The sequence below is a fragment of the Indicator indicator genome, chromosome 16 (assembly GCF_027791375.1).
Source record: "Indicator indicator isolate 239-I01 chromosome 16, UM_Iind_1.1, whole genome shotgun sequence".
NCBI lineage: Eukaryota > Metazoa > Chordata > Aves > Piciformes > Indicatoridae > Indicator > Indicator indicator.
Genome location: NC_072025.1, coordinates 21,603,041 through 21,627,774, shown reverse-complemented (window position 1 = coordinate 21,627,774; position 24,734 = coordinate 21,603,041).

Here is a 24,734-nt window from a genome sequence, read left to right as displayed (position 1 = left end):
AAACTTATGTTTGTCAAATTTGCAAAGGATAAATATACATATATATAAGAATGCAGAAATCCATGGAGAAAGAGAAAGAGACATAGCAAGGAAGAAAAGAGAGAAGCATATGTATATGTAGATGTATCTGTATTATGCATACGTATAAATATGCATTTTTTCAGGGCCTTTACCCAGATGTGTGATCTGGTTTGACCAATATTCACCAACATACTTCCTATTTTGTTCTTAACTGTTCTTGAGCCAAAATTAGGGCCATCTTTATTCACCCAAAAGAAGCTGAAGTGTTCTGTCCAAATACAACAACAGATGCAGCCCCCTATGATTCAAATCCTGCACAGGTTTTGCATGAGTTGGATTTGTCTGTACTCTAATGGAATAATTTCTGTAGTCACAGAAGTGCTGCCATTTTGCAGTGAAACACAACAACTGTGCAGTGAAGCTCAGAAATACTTCACAGTAAGCCAGGCCCATGTCTGAAATATAATATGCCCAACAGAGATCATCAGGGAGAATTCTAGTCAGAAAATTATTTCGACTTAGTCTGAAGTTTTTCCCTCTGAATCTCTAGTTTGCAAACCATTCCAAAGGTCATTAGCACCTATACACTGGCTTACCTCATGGTCAAAAGTTATCTGCTTCTATTACACAAAGCTATTAAAATTGTTCTTTGGGTGTAGCTCAGTGATTCTGAGGACAGTCACTTCTTCAATCCGCTGCCACTTTCCTGCAGCATTTGAAGCTTGAACATCTGCATCCCATTGGAGAAGGTCTAGAAGCCAGGTATTGACCAGATCTGACTGTTCACAAGAGCTCAGAGAAAGATGAGACAACCTTCTTCTTTCACAGATAAGGAGAAATCTGGGTTTTGTGCTCCACTTACTAGACAGACAGGAAAATTACTCCTTCAAGGTAGAGCAAGAGCAATTGCACTATCCCCTTAATCAGTACTTGCAGTGTATCAAGCTCATCATCTTGATGGTAATAGCTGTTTGACAAGTCAGGATAAAAGTGATAGTCTTCTGAAAATGAGATAACAATCCAGTTTAAAAAGGGAACCAAACGAAAAGAAAAGAAAGACACACCAAAAAAAAGTAGAAAAGATATACCCCACTGTGAGGTGTCTTTTAATTTAATTTCATCTGAAGATAACAGTATGCCCAAAGAATGTCTTCCTCGAGTCATGTATGGTATTTCAATCTGCCATCCTGTGTTGACCTGGCTATCATGGAAATATACTGCACTGAGCTTTTGTCAAGCTTACCAGCTTGGTCTAAAATTTGATTTCTTTTTTAGACCATAACTGTGCTGAGCTATCTGCTTCCACTTTCTTTTCTCACACGCAGAGATCTCAAAATGGGAAATTCATCCAAATGCAAAAAGAAACAGCATGATCTGGCTCACAGCTCCTGAGAAGCAGAGACAAAATTGAATTTTACTGTTTTCCTAAAAGTCAAGGCCCAGAGTCAAGTCAATGCTATCACGAAAAAGAGAAATGGCTGCAGTGGAAGAGGAATTGAAAGAGCCAGGCAGAGCAGCAACAAGGAATTGTCATGCTCTTGCTGTTACAAGAGTTCTAAATGGTTTTATTTTAGTTACAATTAATTTCAATAAGTTATTTACATGAGTCAGCTTCAACAGTTTGTTATACATATCAATAGATTGCAACATAATCAATCTGTAGCTGAATCAGTAGTACAAATTCTTTCAGTCTTGACTTGGTTAACTTTGAGAAGTACCAATAGGTCCTTAACTGCTTAAGTGTCTCTCAGAACTTAACTCCTAATTGAAATATTTATAACATCAGAATTACTTTTCTGGGAATCTTCTCTAATCTTTTCTTTAGGGCAACTAAAATAACAAATTAAAATACTCACACTGGTCTATGACTGTTCCTAACAGTGAACTTGTTTCCTGGAAGCAGAGGGGGAGAAAATACAATCAAAGCAAATGCATTTAAAACTAAATGAATCTTCATACAGCTTCATTTGAACATTTTGTCTCCTCTGGTATTTGTTGCTTTTTCAGTGCTCAGTCTTTCTAGGCTGTTAAAACTGCTGCCAGAACCGTATTCTAGAACACAACACATTCTCAGCACCTGTGTTGCTGTATTCCAGAAGTGGGACAAGTGATTTCTTACTGCACCCTTCCCCAAATACTTTCCAGCTTCTGAAAGAAAACCACCTAAAAGCAGACAACCAAAACCAACCAAGCACAACATTCTGTTCTTAAGCTGGAAAAGGATGATTTCCTGGAAGCCATGCTGCACGACCTGTCATCTTAGAAGTTGTGCTAAATGGATATGAGAATGGAAAGTGGAGAATGACCATGCATGTGTTCCTACAGTGCACTCAGCAGATTAAAGGTTTACCTGAGGTTTATCAGAAAAGCAGTTTGGAAGAAACGAAGCTGGGATTTTCACAAGCATGACCTTCCATGAAAGATTTCATGTATATTAAAAATCTCAAAAGAATTTAGACCTTTTAAACTTGTTCTTGAAATCTGTGATGTCACCAAGGTAATTGATAACTTTTAATTTCTCCACACATCATCTTAATCTTAATCTAGCAATGCCCTTTATCTCCAGTCCTGTACACTAGCAGGACTTTCAGATCCTATCCGAAGTCCCACAAACACACAGAACTACATTTGTTGTTCAAAAGACCTTGCAGTCTAAACAGATCAGACAAGGTAAGAAGAGAAATGGAATCACATTAAGGGATAATGATTTGTCCAAGCTCTTAAAGAACTCCTTGGCATAAAAGCAAGCCCAGATCTGTGCCTGAGGCCTTCCTGTCAGCTAGCCAAACAGATATAGAAAGACTAATAAAAATCAGTCAATATTTAGATGGTGCCACAGTATCTTATTATTTAATGAAACCAAGAGGGAAAGTAGGAAAGTAGATGCAATGCATCTAAAGATCTGCATTTCAGCAGAATCCCTCCCTTATGAAGATTAAGAGGGAGGCACAGGGGCTTTTTTTTCACTGTCTGATAACACTTAAGCCAAAGTGTTTTAAACAACACTAATTGCCCCTCAGATTTCTAAATTACTTTATGACAGAGCAAATATTGCCACAGATATTTCATCTCTTCCTGGAAGAACATATTAAACCAGCCACCTGTTGACCCCCCCATTTCTATTGTGTTTTTCAGCCCTTTGGTTCATTTTTGTTTTAGAATAGAATAGAATCAAGAAGGTTGGAAGAGACCTCAAGGATCATCGAGTCCAACCTGTCACCCTACACCTCATGCCTATCTAAACCATGGCACCAAGTGCCACGTCCAATCCCCTCTTGAACACCTCCAGGGATGGTGACTCCACCACCTCCCTGGGCAGCACATTCCAATGGCCAACCACTCTCTCTGTGAAGAACTTTCTCCTCACCTCCAGCCTAAACCTCCCCTGGCACAGCTTGAGACTGTGTCCTCTTGTTCTGGTGCTGGTTGCCTGGGAGAAGAGACCAAACCCCTCCCGGCTACAACCTCCCTTCAGGTAGCTGTAGACAGCAATGAGGTCTCCCCTGAGCCTTCTCTTCTCCAGGCTAAACAGTCCCAGCTCCCTCAGCCTCTCCTCATAGGGCTTGTGCTCAAGGCCTCTCCCCAGCCTCGTTGCCCTTCTCTGGACATGCTCCAGCAATTCAACATCTTTCCTAAACTGAGGGGCCCAGAACTGGACACAGTACTCAAGGTGTGGCCTAACCAGTGCTGTGTACAGGGGTACAATGACCTCCCTGCTCCTGCTGGCCAAACTATGCCTGATGCAGGCCAGGATGCCATTGGCTCTCTTGGCCACCTCGGCACACTGCTGGCTCATGTTCCGGCGGCTGTCAACCAGTACCCCCAGGTCCCTTTCTGTCTGGCTGCTCTCCAGCCACTCTGACCCCAGCCTGTAGCTCTGCATGGGGTTGTTGTGGCCAAAGTGCAGCACCCGGCACTTGGATTAATTGAATGCCATCCTGTTGGACTCTGCCCATCTGTCCAGCCTGTCAAGGTCCCTCTGCAGAGCCCTTCTACCTTCTAACAGATCAACACCTGCTCCCAGCTTGGTGTCATCTGCAAATTTACTGATGATGGACTCAATCCCCTCATCCAGATCGTCAATAAAGATATTGAACAGGATGGGGCCCAGCACTGATCCCTGGGGGACACCACTAGTGACAGGCTGCCAGCTGGATGTGGCACCATTCACCACCACTCTCTGGGCTCGGCCCTCCAGCCAGTTCCTAACCCAGCGCAGAGTGCTGCTGTCCAAGCCACAAGCTGCCAGTTTGGCCAAGAGTTTGCTGTGGGGGACAGTGTCAAAGGCCTTGCTGAAGTCCAGGTAGACTACATCCACAGCCTTTCCTATGTCCACCAGGCTGGTCACCTGGTCATAGAAGGAGATCAGGTTGGTGAGGCAGGACCTGCCCTTCCTAAATCCATGTTGGCTGGGCCTGATTCCTTGGCTATCCTTCAGGTATGCAGTGATTGCCCCCAAGACAATCTGCTCCATGATTTTCCCTGGCACTGAGGTCAGGCTGACAGGCCTGTAGTTCCCAGGTTCTTCTGTCCGTCCCTTCTTGTGGATGGGTGTCACATTGGCCAGTTTCCAGTCTTCTGGGACCTCTCCAGTGAGCCAGGACTGGTGGAAAATGATGGAGAGAGGCTTGGCCAGCTCATCTGCCAGCTCTTTCAGCACCCTAGGATGAATCCCATCAGGTCCCATGGACTTGTGAATATCCAAGTGACTCAACAAGTCTCGAACTAATTCCACATGGATTTCAGGAGTACAACACTGCTCCTTGACCCCATCAACCAGCTCAGGAGGCCAGTTATCCTGAAGTTCTCCTGCCTTACTGTTGAAAATGGAGGCAAAGAAGGTATTTAGAATCTCAGCCTTCTCCTCACCCTTAGTTACAATGTTACCCTCCACGTCCAATAAAGAGTGGAGGCTCCTCTTGCCCCTCTTTTTAGCATTAATATATTTATAAAAATGCTTTTTGTTGTCTTTCACAGAAGCGGCCAGTTTAATTTCTAACTGTGCTTTTGCCTCTCTAATTTTTCTTCTACATGATCTAACAACATCCTTAAACATATCACTAGTTGCCTCCCCCCCTTTCCAAAAGCAGCATGTTGCAGGTTCTTTAGTCTGATCAATAGCCCTGATGTAGTGAGGCGGGAGTTTTTACCAGCATGATAGCCTGTCTCTCTTCAACACAAGAGCAGACCCTTTGCAGGATGTCTGTTCAGTGTAAAGAGGTTATCTCTGAATACAGGTAACTGGCTGCTGAAAGTCATTTAGATTTTTGGAGAAGAGGTGGTCACAGGCAGACGAGGTCTCTAACCCACGTTCCACCTTGGTAACATGAGAAACTCTGTAACTTATATCATTCTGAGTAATGTTCTCCATCACACCAATTCACCTTCCTTTTTCTTTTTTCTTTTTTTCTTTTTTTTCTTTTTTTTTTTTTTTTTTGGTCCCTTTTTCAGCTGGCTTTGTTGTTTGTGTGGTGTCAGTAGGAATGTGCTTGGAGCAGAGTTATATGGCATCATTTGGAGAAACATTGCGTTAATAACCAGAGTTCAAGGGCAAAGGATATAAACGGAGCAAATTACAAGTCTGAGCAGATATATGGCTTTTGCTAAAAGGGACACAGGCCGCTACTTTTATTTACTGGGTGCTGGAACGCTTGTAAAAATGGTGTAAGAAAACATGTATGTATTTTAAATGATACTTCATCGTTTAGAAAAGCAATGCAAATTTTCAGTCCAGAGAGAAGGACTGTTTGAGGGGGTGGGGGTGAAGCCTCTCCTTGTAGCGACTTTTTACACCTACAGTTTTCAAGTGCTAGCATCATTCAGATGTTACTGACCCAACTTTGCCCTGACCAAATTCTGAAGGTATTAAAGTGGACATTAACAATAAAACAATGGCAAGTTCAGAACAACCATTCATCTAACCTCAGCTGTAATTAAGTTTCTGCTTTGAATAGCTCAATCCACACCCTTGATCCTCTGGGTTGAGCTACCACCTCTCCGTTATCTCCGGATTAGATGGTGAACCTCCTGCCTCTGTGACACAGCAAAAAAACCCAAACCCCAGTCCTTGGAGGGATCAAAGTCTGCTAAAAGGCTAGGGAGTTTCAGGCAAATTCTGCCAGCTTGTCACAGGGTGGAATTATTTCATTTCACAGCCTGTAATACAATTTCATGTACTGCTATTGAGTGTGGCAATAGCTAACTGGAACATTTTGTTTATCTGATTTTCTGAGGCTGCAGATTCATCACTGGTTTTATTTCATTTTTCTTAAGTGTTTCATAATTTATTTTTTCTAAAATACAAGATACTACTGAAATCCATTTTTCTACTATTGCTAGACATACATTACTGCTGATTACTAGGCAAGATACATAATGCAGCCCATAAATAATAATCTCCTCTGGTGAAAGGATATCCAAAATAAAACCTTTCTTATTTCAAATCATTTGACTCTCTATTTTTTTTTTCAAAATTCAGATCATTCTTCAAGCATTGTTTTTACAGCTTGTTCTACAAGTGTGCAGAGAGAAAAGAAAAACAAAACAAAACAAAACAAAAAACCAACACCAAAAACCAAACAGTTTAAAAAATTAATTTTCTGAAAACATCTGGTCTCCCTCCTTTGTTGCAGTGCCACAGAAAATATTTCAGCTAGCAAATTGCAGGTGATTTTTAAACTCACACAAGTTAGGGGAATACAGAGGAAGATTTACTCCCACCTAAGGAATGTTCTGTGATGCAAAAATGCATGCAAAAATGCATATGGAGAGCAGTTTAAAAAAAAAAGAGTGAAAAACACAGTACTAGTGGGGAAGAAGAATGCTAGAGGAATAATTTTGCATTATTCACCAAAGAGATCTAACTTTTCTTCTTTTTGCTGCTTGCTTGGGATGCTGCCTTGCTTGCTGGATTCTAAGCCTGCATTTTCACAGAAAACAGTCTATTATGATTTTAATGCCATGCAATCTAAGAACAGATGTGCATATCTGAATCAGGTATAAGTTAAAAAAAAAGCAGAAACAGACTATTTAAGTATGTGATTGAATTCTGAAGTGTGTATTTGTATTTTACTTTGTTTTTTATATCCTGTGCACAGCTCACAGCAGAGATCACAACTGAGCCGATGGGTCGGCGGAGCCATATTTTATAAGCAGTGTAAGCAGCTGGGTCTGTGAGCTGATTCCAGTGGTGGCACAAGGCGAGCCACACTGGGCAAGCAGGCTCCCTCACGTCTCTGCAACACGAAGCCTCTCCAGTTTCCCATCTGACATATTCTTTTTCTCCCACTGGGACATAATAGAAACTAATCTTCGACATCTAAACATTCGGTGTCGAGTCCTTTTGTTAAGTCCTTTTATTCATTCCATTCGGTGCCGATGCAGCGCCGAGCCCACGTGTATTTACATACACGAAGAGCCCTGCTGCTCCGAACTCTCGGCTCAGAAGACAGGGCAATTAATCATCCCCAAATCCTCCTGCCGTGCGGGCGGCGGCTCCGACAGCCAGCACAACTCAGCAGCCAGGGCAGGTGGGATGCGCGCCGGCAGGAAAGCCTTGCACCCTGACCTGGCACCGGTGTGCTCCCTTCCTTTCCCCCTCTCGTTGCTGAGTAAGAATAACACCATTAACAGTGTCCTTGTAATCAGCTGTACATATTAAAGTGGGGAATGGACAGGTACTGCTTTGGTGATTTTGGGAGGTCGTGGTTTCTTTCTGACATCGTTCCAGAGATAGGAGTGTGGGACACGGCTGAAATCCAGCTTGTCATGTAGAAAAACTCGGGGATTTTGTGCTCTAGTTTTCTGTCTGGGAATTGAATTAGCCTCGGTGGTCCTGGGCTGCATTTTGTAAACCAAAACCATCTGAGAGCAAACGAGATATTTTGGTCACAAAATAATTACCTAGGAATGACCTGGTTAATTGCACCTAGCAACTAAAGTGGCAAGATCCATGTGACTGTGGCAGCTACGCTGAGAGGCTTTATCCAGGGACCTTTCCTCCTGCCATAGACAGCACACACAACACCACTTCTGTCTTGTTTATCTTTCCCTCTTTGTTGTTTTCCTTCTTGCCCTCCCTGCTGTATTTTCAGATTTTTATCATCCATTTTTTTTCAATCTCTGGACCTGAATTCCTATCTCTACTAAATGCTGCCATTTTCTTTTAGTGTCTCTCTGTCCATTTAGTCCACCTATGGCAGTGCACCATCACCTGCATCAGCCATAGATGCAGTCAGGGAGACAGTGAAGTCAATGGAACGACACCCATTGGCACAACAGAGCTGAGGGTTAAAGTCCATAAATTTGCTACCCAAGTTGTCTCCTTCCACTTTGTAAATTATAGGGACCATTGAAAACAGCTCAATAAAAGCAGCAAAAGTCAATTGTTAATGATACCTGGAATATTAATTCTCCAGAAGTGTAAATTCTTGGTCAGGCTTTCCTGGGGACTCTCATTTTTTCCTTCTAAACCTGTCAGGGTGTTTTGTTGGTGTTTTTTTTTTGTTTTTTGTTTTTTTTTTTTTAATGAGGTTTTTTTTTGATTTTTTAGGTTGCTGTTTACAGCTCCTGATGAGGCTTGCCCTTCAGCTGCATCATACTAAGAGCATCTGTGGTTTTGTCATTAAATGCTCTGCAGATTATGATGTGCCAGGACAGGACATAGTTGAGTTTGGAGCTGAATTAAAGTTCTGAACAATCTTAGTTGGTTTTAATTAGTGCTCTGACAAAGTGAGTCATTTTGTGCATATGTAAATTGTAAATCACTTCCTTTTAAAAGAATTAATTATGATACTAGAGATGTATTTGTTACATGCTGTATTGCAATTCTTCATGGCATTTTAAAGAAAAAAAATAATCACTGACTGAGATATAGGCTGCCAGTTGACTCATAATTAGTTTCCCAATGAAACTTCAAAAATATCTACCTTTAATATTTATCTGTTGAATAACTTGACAGTTTACAAAACTTTCCAAGACTTTTGGAGGAAAAACGTGCACAGCCATGAGGTGCAACTGAGATTTATAGCTCCGCTGCGTTTCCATTCTTTGGGACAAAAATACTCTTAAACCAAGAAAACATCTTGGAGGTGGGAGAAATTTTATGTCCTGAGCAAAGATAAGCTACGCTGTTCTGCACCTTCCTTTCCAGGAAAGACATCTGACTGTCTTCATTATCTGTAATCATAGCCAGGACATAGCTGCTCTCCTAGGCAGAAATTAGGCACTGGACAGAAAACTTGACAAAACCAGCTTTTTGAAGAAGGGGAGAAAGGGGGAGGGCTGTAAGCACTCCTTGTCTGCCTGAAATGATTGCACTTGTGTCCCTGCAGAGGACCTACTTCTTTCGGTGAACACCACTTGCCTAAGCTAGCCTATTGACTTTAAATCAATACTAATTTCAAGGTCAAAGAAGGTCCAGACAATGCTCTGCAGGACTGGGATGTACATGCACTCTAAGCCAAAATCAGTCTTGATGTCAATCCAGAGAGCTGGGCCCATCAACCCTTCACCACCTTCAGCCACACAAAAGCCAAAGGGAAACAGCAACAAAACAGCACCAATAAGTGGCAGAGGTCTCACTAATGATTATCTTCACTCCCCAAAGCACTGACAGCCTGCTTCTAAAAAAAAAAAAAAAAAAAAAAGGAGAAAACAAGAAAAAAAAAAAAGCCCTTTTTTTTGGAATGGAAATTGCTTATCTCAAGAGTGCAAATCATAAATCATTCACAAAGATAGTAGTGACTCCAGCCTTTGAGTGTTACTTTGTTAACAGCACAAACTGGTACAAACCAAAAGGAAGAGAAATTAACATTTGAACCATATTGTTTCTGAAGGGCTGGGAGAGCCCTTGCAAGCCTTGGCTCTGCCTTCATGATGTAACTCCTGGCACAGGATGAGTTACTGGTGAACTCTGGTCCCCCCAGTTCAGTCTCAGAACTGTGCTTGGAGGATGGTACTATGCAATCTGTCTGCTTTTAAACCAATATTGGGAACGAAAAACATTCCTCTGTCTTTCTCTCTCTCTCAGCACTTCTTTCAATTAGCATTTTTCTTCTTTAGTATGGATCCCTTGAGTTTAGCAACCTTGCATTCTACATTTTTGATTGCATGTTCATTTCTTTATTAAAAAGGGGAATGGGCTTTTGACGCTAACGTTCCACTAATGGTTACTTGCTTCCCAGATAAATAAATATTTGATCAATTGCTTTGGTAGTCTGATTATAAATTGTCTTTCAGGCATTAACTCGGAGTATGTTAGCATTATTTAATACTAATTTCTAAGGGACACTGCCAGCCTGACATCAAGTAATTTTTAATACAAGTATTGCACATAACCCACCAAATCACAAAGCTCCCTTTTGATATTCCAAAAATATACATTTTCATTTCCCTATTAAGAAAAAAGGTTTTGTCGGGATTTTGTGTTAGGGTTTTTTTTCTTTAATTTCTCTATGCTGTGAAATGAGACCCAGAGAAGTAAGGGAAAGTGGAACTAAGTTACTGTAACAGAAAGAGTAGAATGAACTAAACAAAACATAAAGGAATAAAACTTGAAAAACTAGAGCGAAATACACTTTTCCTCCTAATTCTAGTTATAGTAACTTTGCTTACATTTTAATAAGATTTATATAAAATCAAGCTGATTTTTATGTTGACATGCCTTAAAATCTATACATATGGCAAAAGAGAGAGAGAAAAATCTAAAGTTTTCATCATGGCACAGAGACAGCATTTAGGTTTTGATCCTTCTGCCAATGAAATCAGTTTCAAAACTGCCTCCAGATTCCCACGTGGGAATCATCTCCTTTAGAAGTAACAGCAGCAGCAAGCCTCGCCACAATCTGCCCCCTCTGCAGTGCTCCTCCCTCCCAGACCACTGAACTTTCACAAGATGTGGCTCATTATGTGAGGTTTTGAGGCAGGTGTGGTGGGTATCTGATTCTTTATGCTCTTTTCCCTTCGAGACAAATAGTCTGTTCCTTGCTGAGACAACCTGGCCTTTTACAGGCATTGATCAGCCATCTCCAGGCCAGCCAAGGTGGACACCTTTGCTTCTGAAATGATGCCCTGCCGCAGGCACCAGAGGAAAATTCAATTTCCAATTGCGAGTATATAAGACAGTAGAACTCCTCCACAATTAGGGTGATGGTTGTTATTATTTTACTTTTATTAAGCAAGCTCCAGCCTTTGCTTTCCACTCTTAGCTTTTACTTACAGTAATCAATTTTTCAGTATAACTGGCTGTAATTGTTAGCCAGATATTGAGCCTTCATGGTGCTTATACCTAGCATGTTACTGCCAAGCGTCTTCCTCATACTTCTCAGACAGATGGGTAATAATACTATACATTAATACCTCCACATTGGTTTATGTGTGTTTGACCACAGTGCTAGCATAATTATTTTTCCTCAGTAAAAGCTATTAGAGATCTATTTGGTAGGTTTTACGATCAATAGCTCCTGTGATATTTGTGTAGCAGGCCCAGAATAATCAATTGAAGGTCATATAAAGTAAATTACCATCCTCCTATAATGATTCTTTTTTTCTAGATGAGAATGGGTTTTATTATTTCATCAGGAGAGCCCTCACAATGTGTGCTGCTTTTTTTTTTTTTTTTCCTGAGAGACAGAAATAAATGTTGTGGGTGTATTTTGAAGCATGGTATTAATGTCTATTATCTAAATGTATATTACTAGATTATTGAATTAGTGGATGCCAACATGTGGAATAATTTCATATGCTTGGTGACACGAGAAATAGGCAGTCGTGAGGATATTCTGGCTAGTATGCTGTCGCAAGTGACTTAGCTAAAGCCATTTCTCAGTAGATTTAACACTGGTCAGGGCACTGCTCTGGATGTGGAGGTTCACTGCTTGGTCGCAGAGCTACAGTACTGAGTTCTGGAGGAGTCGTTTCCCCCACGTTGCTCTGCCAAGGTGTTTTCTCCATCCCCTAACACAGTCACTGTTGCATATCAAATCACAGTTCACTCTTATCTCAGTCCTGTGCCTCTTTATTTGAGCTGCAATGTGCTGGAAGTGGGGAGGTAAATTTAGCAATGTGGGAGATCCCTGAAAGCCAGAGCCACCACCTCCTACCCCACCAACCAGAAGGAGACGTCTGTGGATACTCCTGACCTTGGCTGCCCAACAAGGCTAAGGCTGTTTTGGAGATGGAAGCACAATTGCACAAACATACTTTTCCTTTCCAAAGGACTATGTGTGTGGTCACAGTCAGTTGGATGAATTCTAATTTCCAACTGACTTCCATAACACATGAGATAAGCTGGAGCTCATAAATGTAACATTCGTCCAAATTATCATCCTACTTAACCTTAAAGGGTGGCTATGGGACTCCTTGTCTTTCCTTGTCCAAAAAGCTCTGCATTCTTAAATTCAGTGCCTGGAAGGCTACTGCCATCCTCACGAGCAAAATTGGTTCTACTACTTTTAGGAAGGCAGCAGCTTCATTGAAAAAAAGGAAACCTACCTACTCTTCCGTGACTCACCATGATATTTAAGCAATTCATCGTGATTAATAGACTCAATTCTCCTAAAAATACATGAAGTAGAGAAGCATTTTATGAGTGTTTGTAAGAGGTGGGAGAAGAATGTTTGACTGAACAATTTCCACTGAGAAATGTTGATTCACCAATACTATCTATTTTAAAAGGCAATCAAGAACAATTATGACTGGGGAGACTGAGGAACAAGGGAATTAAAAGAAATTTCATGATTTTCTATGGAACGTTCATGGCTGGAAAAGTCACTGAACAAAAAACTTTTCCACCATCTACCAAGGTATTTTATTCTCTGGACCAGCCCTCCTTTCCAGAAAAAGGAAGCCACATTTCAAAGTAATTATGGTGAAAAGTCTCCATGTCCCTCAAACAGAATCTATTTAATGTGAATCATTTAATCTTTTCTGGGCTAGAACTGATGGGTAGATGTTAACACACAAACCACAACTGACCTAGTGGAGACAAGAAAAAGGAAAACACTAAGTAAAAGGACAGATTTCAAGGAACAGTTACCAGTCCTTGGGCTGAGCAGGTTTGAATATCCACTCATCTATGATATCTGTCACCATCTGCAAGCTTGTTTGCTTGTCATATTATGTAGTCCTTGCAAAGTGGGTCTTTCACCCTTGTACATCAGCAAGAATTCCCACAATCCATGTCCTTGGATACAGAACTCTTCTATTTGGTGTCACTGCTTCAAAAGGGCTTTGCCAGGTTGTGCTGATAGGGGAAAAGGGACATTCATTCTCAGTGACATGAACTAATAGTGATTCTTTTTGGCTAAAGCATAGTGACCCCTCAAGAGACTGCGTATTTTAGAGACTGAGGTGAGGTGTCAGTGAGTGGGTGCTGATGTGGATGGCATTCGGAGAGCAAGCTGCCTTGCTCAGAAGAAATAGGATCTTTGTGCCAAGCCACATCTGACACTCAGACCAGCTGAGGAAACTTTGCAAAAAACAGGATGGTCCATCTGGATGCCACTGTAGCAAAGTGATAAGGCAAAACTGTGGAAATACAGTGTCTGTTCTTTAGCCAGGAGGAAACAAGTGAGGGATGAGAAACTTGTAGCCCCTTGTTCTGCTGCAGATGTTCTCTCTGACCAGGACAGCTAAAGATACCACTCTGTGCCTCAGTTTGCCTAGCTGTAGAAGGAGTATAAAAATACCCTGAAGAAAGAAAACCTTAATGCCTTCGAAGAGTGCAGTGTCAGCATCCATCTGGCCCCATTTGGAAAGACGGCTTCTCAGAAAGAACAATGGAAATCCCGAGCAGCTGAGCTCACGGTCCTCCAGTTGCACAGCAAAACTCATTACAATATCCCTGTATTTATTTCCAGCTGCATGGCCAAGTGGACCCAAGGGCAACCTAACAGAGAGGAAAAAGGCCTAACATAACATCAAAGCAACTAAAAGCCTGGGTGGATTGTCATTTCATCAGTACCGTATGACATCACTTTCCACATGACATCAGTCAATGACCCTCTTCCCCCCCACCCCTGCCTCCAATTTCTTTTTAAAAGGATGATGGAGCTGCTTGAAGTTGAGCAGAAGTTGGGGGGGGGGGGGGGGGGGTGTATGTGAAACAAAACACACTCTATATCCCTTCAGCTGAATGCAACCCAATGTGCTACACAAACAATATTAACCAAAACAAAGCTAGCAGGAAACGTTTGCACACAGCATCTGTTATGATCACATAACCACCAGACAGATGTTTAATCCCAACTGCTAACATAAGATCATTTGTATGTTTGAAGAGGGAGAGATCCCTTTTGGGTTCTTTCCCTTTTATTTATTTCTTTCCTAAAGGGGAAAAAAATAATAAAGGGAGGGTGATTTTCTCAGCTGTGGGAAGCAATTTTGTTTTGTTATTGTTCTCTTTCTCCCCACTTTCACCATCAGCTGCTGAAAGGAAAGGAATGGTTACAGCCTCTCGCAAAAAAGAGGGCCTGAAAACTGTGTGGTCTGGTAGTGGAGCGCCCCACGATCCTTTTCCAGCTTAAGGGACCAGAGCTCAGTTTCTCAGAAGGCTCATTAAATAATTCTGGTCCAATGAGGCAAAAGGGGAGGCCACACATGAAACAAGTTTGGTGGTCTCAGCCAAGATCCTGGGGAGCTGCGCCGCAGTTTCTCAGCACCACCCCGGATTCCCTCCGCCCCTGGAAATTTCATCGACAAAAGTGAAAACAAACTCATTAGCTCTACGTAGCTCTGTGAGGGTCACAAAAAGATGTCAGCGTTTTGTGTGGCCTTTTTTTCCATTTAGCCAACAGCCAGACACCTACAAAGGGTAAAGAAGGTTTGAGCTCTTCCACTGTGCTGGGGGATTATTTTACTTTTAATGATACTGGGAGGATTCAATGGAGATTTATGCAGATAGGAGAGATTATTAATAACACATTGCACTTCTATAGCACCTTCCATTCAGGGTTTCTCAAAGAACTTTCCAATCTGGAATGAATTGGTCTTTACACGCCCCTGGTGAGTGGAGTAACTGTCATTAGATTAGGAGGTAACTACTGCAGTAATGAAAAATCAACTGGAGTATAAAATGTAAGCAGGATACCAGGCAGAGCTGATCTCAGGGCCTTGCCCTTCCACAGATTTCCTATTTGACCACAGGCAAACCGCTGAGTTTCTCACCGGTTTAGTCTCCTGAGAGTCAAATGAGGCTTTTATTTTCCTAATCACAAATGGAAATTGTGGTTTGGGTTAGATTTTTTGAGAGGGGTTTGACAAGACAATGGCCATTTTAGTATGTAGCCCTTAAGGAGGTGATACATGGAAACCGAGGCACGAATGCAGGGGATTACATATCTCTACTTCAAGTCACTAGTGCAGCAGGAAAGAGAAGTCTCAGTTCTGACTCCTAGTCTTTGGTTAGGCACAAAAGTCGCTTTCTCCTGCCTTCTAAATGTGGAAGACCTGTGAATGATAATAAGGCAAGTGGATCTTTTCCAGCACCTTAATATTCTTCTGCTGTCACTGAGTATCAGCTATAGGATTATAAGAGAAAATAAAAGCCAAAGTTTCTCAAGGCTGGAAAATAATAGATTTACTGAGCATTATTAAGGCAAACAGCAGTAAGGCAGAGAAGTAGTAGATTCTTGCAAGCGGAATGAAAAAGAGGGGAAGAGAAAGAGCACAGGCAGCTAAAATAAGAATGGGTTAACAATTTTCATGCCTTTCTAGTGTGTGTGTGTGTGTTCACACTGCACAGCAGAAATGCATTCACCTATGACATCCTTTGGCAAAAAAAAAAAAAAAAAAAAGGCTACATCCCACAGTGAGGACAGTTGTCCCTACAGATTAGGAATATCCATCTTAATGTGCAACTTCCCCTGCACGGGTCAAAATTGCCAACAGCTTTAATGGGAGAAAATGCTCTGTTGACTGATTCATTTCCACGTTTTGTTCCTGCTGCTAGACGGGATATCCTGTAAGGTGGCGAAAAGGGAGGGAAAGCCTGCACTATATCAGTTTATGATTGACCATTATTATTATTGTTGTTGTTGGGATTTTTTTTTACACTGTTTTAAAGTTTAGTATTACATTTGTCTGCTGCAGTTCTCGTAATTTTTTTTTTATTTTTTTTTTTTTTTTTTTTTTTTTTTTTTTTGAGAAGTAACAAATCATATCTCTGGGCTGGAACAGAGACGCCCCAGCTTTGGCAGACAATAATAGTGATATATTAAGAAACTCTGCCTTGGATCTCTCTGCAATCTTCTTCCTGCTTTTCCCACAGATATTTTACAGTCTCAACAGTGCCTTCAGGTATTCAGGTAGCTGCGTGCTCCATGGCAGGGTAGATGCTGTCCAAGTGCTTTATACACCTCTCCTGTGCTGGATCACAGGGACAGAAGGGATATGTCCAGGCATTGCAATAATGAGTAGAAAGGTCTAGGCAAGCTCTAGTCCAGAGAGCAGCATGGCTGTGCTATCTCAGTATCCACCTGGGAGATTATACCCCTTCCAGAACCTGCAGGGGAATTGTTGCGGAGGGGAATTTGTCCTTCACTTCACGTTTCCTGCAGAATTGCACGCCACAGCCCCAGTAAGGGTCAGATAAAGATGTTACAGGATATGTAATTTTTCACACTGGAAAGGCTGCTCTGCCATGAAGGGCCACCTCAAAAGCACTGTTCCTCCATTACATGCTTGTTGGGCTGTCTTTGTCCTGTGGGTAACTCTGTTGTGTTCATAAATTTGTAAACTGCAGCTCAATCTTGCCAGTTGCATAGAGAGAGGTAGAAGTGACACTTTGGATCACACATCCAGAGTGTCCCAATGTGTGATTTACATTTCTGAGATTTTTCTTTTCCTATTGAGGCCTGAGTAGGACCCTGTTGTTCCTGGCCAAATAGGACTAATCAGCACTGAATGCTGTCAGCTAGTAGAAGGTCTTGAAGAGACTAATAGCTCATTTAATGCAGTAATCTGATTCTGAAAGCAAATTGTTCTACATACTTTGACCCAAGTAAAGAAAAATAAAATTACTTTAGTAAGTAGATATGGCTGCATCATGAGGAGAAATAAATAATGTTGAGTAAAAAGCAACAAAAGCTATGAGAAATGAGAAAGCACTGGCAGAAACACTCATCTAAGGAAAGAATCTTCAAGCACATACAAGACAACTGTAAAGAGGAGAGAATATGGAAGAATGACACCATGGTAGACTGCTGTAGATTTAGTTTACACCAGGAAAGCATTCTCACAGTAAGAATAATGAAACATCAGAATAAATTTCCTGGAGACGTGGAGTCTCCATCAATGGAGATCTTTAAGAATGGGTTGGACAAGAATGTCAGGAATGGCAGAAATACAGCAGATTTTACCTTGGGGCAGAGGAATGAACTAGGTGACCTCTGGAGGTCCCTCCCAACCTTATTTTTCATAATTTCTATGGGCAATCAGACAAATAATTGGTCGTTGAGCTAAATAATCATGTAGGAAGCATAATGTAATTGAAACATAAATGTTCAGAGAAGAGAAGTGAAATGCACCTGAGCAACCTGATCTAGTGTGAGGTGTCCCTGCCCATGGCAGGGAGCTTGGAACTGGATGATCCTTGAGGTCCCTTCCAACCCTGACAATTCTATGATTCTACTGCAGTTTCACTCCACCTTATCTGCTGCCCTCAAAAAAGAGCCCCAAGAGATAGCCCAGACTTGTAGCTAAGCAATCTTGCCAGCAGAGAGCTGTTTAGAGAACACATATGACCGTTTGCTTGAGAAATGCAATCTCCATTCCACGGGAAGTCAGGATGTTTGTTTTTATTCTAAAACGGGATGAAAAGTTGAAATACAAAAAAAAGAAAAAAGTCTTTGAGGAAGAAAACGTAGCCAGGATACGAATGTTTTTGACATTTTCAATCAAAACTAAACTCTTTGCCTGGAAATGTCAAATAAGAAAACATAATGCTTCTCTTCAAAATGTCGACATTTCGGACATTTCAAAATGTCGACGTTTTAGAGATTTTTCAACACTTCCAAATGTAGAAATGTCAAAATGTCACTTCAAAATACAAACATTTCCTTTGGAATTTTCCCATCAGAAAAATTAGAAATTTTCATCGAGTTTTTACATTTTTTCCCATAAAATACAATCTTAAAAAGGTAAAAAAATGTTTATTTTTCTTCTCTGGAAACCATGCATTTTACTGCAAAAATATTTCTGCTGGAGAATTTCAGCCAGCTTTGAAAAACAGTGGAGCTGACTTTGAGTCCTCTTCAGCTGATTGCAGACACTATGGCTTACCAGAAAAGGGATCTTGAAATGTTTATTCCTGTGACTGTAGACATTTCCACAAGGCACTGCTTTGACAAGGAGGAAAAAAAAAACACATCCCAGTTTTTCCTTTTTTTCCCCCTGGTGACCTGATCCCATCAGTGATGAGATATTGGAAATGTGCCATAAATACTCAAGGCTGGTTTGCAAACCAGGAATAAGAGGCCTTTCCAGGAAGTTATTATCAATGACTCTAAGGAAAGGGGTCAGACCCTCACTTCCTTGCCCATGCCGGAGATCCCTACCAGGCAGCAGCAGGCAGGTGAGAGATGTCTTCTCTCCCTCTGGATTTCCTAACCCCCAGTTGCTGATGGATGAATGCTGAGGAGCTCAGACTCATGAAGCAGAGCTTTGCAGGACTTGTACCTGCAGGACTGAAGAGGGCAGAGCGTGGAACAAAACAATGGCTTGTAGCAACAGCGCAGACACAGTGTCTGCAATGTCCTTCAAGCACTAATTAAAAAACCTTCAAAAATATCTTGCTCTCACCCCCTTGCTCACACCCTTCCCCTCCCCCCTCAACGCCAAAGCGTCTCATTGTGTAAACTTGCTTGCTGAAGAGAAGTTAACTTGGCACTCGTCTTAAGTATTGACTATCTGTCTTCAGGGTGAGGGCTGTAAATTCTCTCTCCTAAGATCCAAGTCGATTTGTTATCAAATCAGGCATTGAGAAGCTGATTCATTGCTATTCAGCGCTATGCTGATTTATATGCAGAATGTAAAACAGATGCCTTATGTGATACATATTTATGGTGAGTGCTGTTCTGGGAAGATTTATTACGGATTCCTTTGTCGGGGTGTGCATGAGCAGAGCCATGATGACTTGTATTTCCTCTCAGCTGCCAATGCCAAACTCATTAAAAAGAGGTGTGACTATTAATATACATTGTAATACTGACAGGCTCTAATTTATAACACCCTAGCTGGCTGGAGTATTCTCCTGACTTGAGAGGTGTTTTCTGCATTTCTTCCTCTGCAGTTAAACGGTACAAATAGAGGGGCGAGTGCCTGTGTGTGTGCATGTGTGCTTCTCTCCTCTGCCTCACTCCCCATTTCTGCCATCTCCTCTTTGTTTTCTTGGTCATTGAAATAAAGCTTCATTCGGCTGGAAACAGCTAAATGCATGGCAGTCACTTTTTCCAGGTCAAATACACTGGGGGTTTATAACAGTGTGGAATGGCTCTTTAATGGCCCTGTAAACACATGTTAACAGTCTTATATCCAGCTCTGGCACGGTATCTCTCTAAGCTGAATAAGCAATGAAGAAGCTGGAGAAGGGCACATCAGGCATTCTTGGCAGTGACCACGGCTGACAAGAGGTAGCAAAGCTAAGGAACATATGTTGTCCTATACATGGAAATCGGAAATCATCTGCCCAAAGGGTAAAAAATAGAAGGGAAAGACACATGGCTAATAACAGGGATCTGCAGCAGATGGAGGTAGTTAATCAGGTGAAGGATGTAGGCAAAGGGAATGCTGCCTACCTAGAGAACAATGCATAGAGGGGAAAAAAAATAACAGGGAATATGATTGAGAAGCAGGAAGTTATAAGATGCGTGTTTTTAAACCATGAAAACTCCAGCATCGGATTCCAGCCATGAAACAATGGGCAACAGAATAAATAAAATTGCCTCCCTCCTGATCTAATTGATTAGATGGGTAGAAGGACTGTCCGTGGTGTTGTTTTTCACCAAACACATATCAAGAAAAGGGTTTCTGAGAAAGGGTTGCCAAAAAGATTTACAGTGGTTAATCATCTCTTGCAACAGTATTATCTTGATTATCCATGCCATGAGAGTATGAATGGCTATTCTGAAGCATTATTTTCAGGAATTCTTTCATTACATGGTAACATATGAGCTGCAATGAAACCTCCTGGCAAGGAGAAAAGCCATTTGGCCTTTGCTTTTTTGTTTTGTTGAAGCTGACATTGAAAGTATTTTGGTAGTTTTGTTTATTTTCTCTTGGGCTGTCACAGGACTGAAGGACTGCAGGATAGGTGCATTCATTTCATTTGCTCCTTTCTGCATCTTTTCCAGATTGGATTGTCAGATACAAATCCAAACAACTAAAAAAAAAAAAACACCAACAAACCAACCCTATTTTAACCCACTCACCCTACTTTCCAGTAACTAGACAGGAAAAAGAAATCCCCAAAGCTTCTGTCTTGAAGAGCTAAACCTGAACAGATTAAATATTACAAAAATGCTTTATATGGGTTTGTTGCCATTTTAAAGGTTGAAAAACTAAAGCAGAGAGGTGAAATGACCTGCCTGAGATCACAGACAATTAGTCTAATGATAGTGCTAAGAAAAGAAGCCAGACTTTTTATTCTTTAATCACCAGATCAACCCTTCTGGTTATATTTAACATGTGAAATGTATTGCTAGAAACACTCCTTTGGATGACTCATGACATACCAAGCAGACTTGAAAGCCTCAAACAAACTATAAAATCATCTGAAAAGACAAAGACCAGAAAAAAAGAAAGGAAGAAGATAAGACATTAACGAGGAGAAAGAAGTGATAACATCTTGGATTAATATGCAGTATGTTCAACAGCAATCCAAGTAGGGTTACTGTGATATTAACCCTACTTTGCACTACCCTGGGGGAAACACAGGAGGAGTAACTGTACAGATTCCACAGGTCACCCACAAGCTTCTCTGATTAACTAACACAGTCCTGAGTCTGTGGGAAAGGGAACAGTCTGAGCTGCAGGCCACCTAATATTGTGAGCCAGAAGTTGCTTTATCTAACCCCACCAGCAGTGAGTGTGGGTCAAGGTTGTGTGTTGATCCATCGCTCTCCAGTCTGATGAATATATGAGGCTTTGGCTGAAGATGCTTTTCTTCTGAACTTGCTGAGCCATTTAGCTCTATCTCCCAGGTCAAGATGAGATGACAAACATAATGTCACAGTACAGTGAAACACCAGAGGACAAAGAACCTCTGGAATTAAATAGAAGTGGCAACAGTCCACACCTCTCTTTTGGCTCTAACACCAAAATTATGAGAGTCCCTACCAACCTCAAAATGAGTCAGGTAGTTTTGTGAGACAGAGCAGTTAAAAGACACCTGGACAAAGAAGGAAAGCTCTGATAGAGGCTAGGGTATTTTTCTTGGCTTATGGAGAATGTAAGTCTTATATTCAATATATGTTTTTTAAAAGATGGTATTTTAAATTGATTTGATTACCATAGAGCTGACACACACTGCACACAAAAGAACAACAGGCAGGGAAATTCATTTATAATAGCTAGTAAATTAATTTTCTCAATGCTTGTTCTTTTTGCATTGTATGTGTCAGCTCTATGGTAATCAAATCAATTTAAAATACCTTCTTTGAAAAAACATAACAGTATTTATTACCAGCTCATACCTTTTTGGTCTCAAGTATATATATATATATATATGTATGTGTGTGTGTCTATAATTATACATATGAATATAAAATATCTTCTCTGAAAAATATAGTTGTGTTTACTTCTAGCTTACCTTTGGATCTGGACTCTACTTGTATAGGTATGTGTGCATACACATGTCTAGAACAAGGTTTTCATGCATGCAAAAAGATGAGGGAAGCAGAAAGTTTCACATAGTGCTGATAGGACCCAGCAAGCTTTGAATCCAGAGAGAAATTCCAGATGGAGAAGCAGGACTTACATGAATGCAGAGTGAAGACTGGGTACCAACAATGAGCCTAAGGAAAAACATCATGTCTCTCCTCACAGCTTATCACACCCACACAGGTGTGGTTTGCAGGGCTCCTTACTCAGCTCCAGTTGCATCCACATATCAGAGGCAAATTGATGCTCTGCATATGGCCCTCGTGTTTACCACAGACTTCCCTGAAAACACGTTTTTAATCTGTAAAGCAGAGCAGTACAGTAGCACAGTCCAGCTGGTAGCAGCAGGACTGAACTTTGCAGTATGGAAAAAGTTTGGTATCATCCTACAAGCCAGAGGAGGCTGGTTTTCATCTGCTCCATCTCCTGCAGCATAAGGACACAGAGTCAGGGACAATTCTGACGACTCAGGCTGGCCTCACCAAGGACAAAAGCTGTAATCCAATTCTCCAGATGTGAAGGCACAGGGGCATTTCACCCAGTGGCTTGAAGACCACTGAGTTGGGTACATTTACCCTTCCCTCTGCCAGCTTTTTGTAGGTGCTGAAAAGCTGGCTGACAGCCAACAATTAAAAAATTCAGACCACAGCTTAAGGGGAAAAAGATTCCTTCCCCTTTGTTTTAGTCTCATTTCCTAAGGAAAGAGCATTTGTGTGGCCATACCCTTTGGGTGTATACATTGCTCCCTGTCTATTTTAAGCCTCTCCAATCATTTCAGAAACCTCTGTCTGCCTTCAGCTGCATCTGTCCGAGAGTAGTAGTGGCCTCCAAAGTACTATATTGCCACTGTGAGAGTAAACCACCAGGCAGAGGACAGAAGTGCTGTTAATGGAGGAGAGGGCTATCCCATGAGCACAACCTTTATTAGACATCAGAGAATCAGGACAGAGGAATGTCCCTGAGGCAAGGCTTCATTAGGTCCTGCTGCTTGAGGAATGAGTGGCTTTTCCGCCCTGCAAAGAGCCCTCTGGGGTATAGGTTAAGCCTCTCACAAAGATAATTACAAAAGGATGCAGTTGATGATAACTAAAAATGGTGCCAGGGTTTGGGAAGGGCAAAGCCATTTACGGACAGTTGGAATCTTCCATAGTGGCTTCACCAAGTCTTAGTCAGCCCCAAGAGCAAAGGGCTGCACATCTGGGTGGAGTTCAATGGGAAACATCTTTCTCAGCCCATGAAAATGTTAGCAATGTCAGTGTTTTCCTGTTCTGGGCTGGGAAAAATCATGAGTCTTTTTGAGGTTTTTAATTAGCAAACAGGGAAGGCAAGTTGAGAGTTGAGTTGAATGAGTTGTCAGGGGTTGGGACACCCAAAAGCAAAGTGCTTTCATGCAAGTCCTTTTTCTGTGTCATTCTGTTGAAGGTTTGCTTCTCAGTGCCTGGGCCATTTGTGATTTCGGGGTGGTTCTGTCATTTACTGCCTGAAATGCATCTGATCTCTATCTCAGAGATGATGCAGCCCTGAGGAAACACACTACTGCCTGTCACCTGCTTACAGTAGAAATATCTGTGGACTCAACTGGCATGCAGGATGTATCCTTCTGTCCCTGAGCCCTTCACCATCTGAAAATCCACATGCACATAGTTACAGTCAGAAGCTCTCTGCTATGCTGGGGCAAAGGGTCTCATTGCTGAGTCTTGTAGCTTGAACATTTCTCCTCTTTATTGACATCTTGTACCCTTTTTTTTTTTTTTTTGGTTTATGGATTTATTATTTCTTTTGCGTTCCAAAAGAAAAAATAAAAACTCAAAAGAAATTTATTTAAAGAGTTTATTCACAATTAGAAGGGGGGAAAAAAAGAAAGAAAACAAACAAACAAAAAGGTCACCATAAACTTTCAAACTCTACAACGGCCAGGAATGGCTGCAAAGACAGGTACCTTCAGACACCACGTTTGGAGTAATGCAGCAGCTTTTCAGGCATTGCCCAGACAGCTCCTGCTGGATTTTCCTCACCACCACTAGAGGGGAGGCTGAATTTTCTTCCGTAAATTGCCTAGCTGATGGGAAAAAAAAGCCCTATCACATCAGTGCAATGTTGAAGGCACTTCAAAACGACTCAGATGTTTAACTATTGTGCTAGTGATCATACATTCACATTGGGCTGCAGGCCAAGAGAAAAAGGAGAGAGAGAAAAGAGAAAAAAAAAAAAAAAAAGCAGGAGTCTTGCAGCTGAAACGCTATAAAGTGCTGAATTTTACCTTAGAGCTAAACACTCTTCAGTGACAAATTTCAAAGGCCATATGTATGGTATTTTCATGAAAAGCAGAAGACCCTAAATTTCTTTATTTAACTGGAAGCGATTTCCTTCCCTGAACAGGAGGTTTCTGTAGTTCACCTCATTTATTGTGAGGCTATAAATTTTACTTCTTTTTATTTTCTTTTTTTTTTTTTCCTTGACACAGTGAGATCTAGAATACAGAAATAAGGGCAACAGAAACTGAAGTAAAAGTATATTTGCTGTAATGCCAACAGGAAGGTTTGTACCACTGCCATCTTGCATTGATCCTAGGGATGACTTCAGGCACAGTGTGTGTTGGAGAGCATTAGCTGTGTAATGGTAACAAGAAGAGGTAAGAAGAGGGTTTTTTTATTATTGGTTTGGTTTTTTTTTCCCCAGTATAATCAAAGATGGGACATACTGCAGTGGTCTTTCTGTTGTCAAATTAAATTAGAATAAATAAGATGGAAACATTTCTATATGTTGTATGATGCCACCTTCTGAGCTATGTTGTTACACTTGTGTAGTAAAGTTTTGAGTATTACCTTATTCTTAAG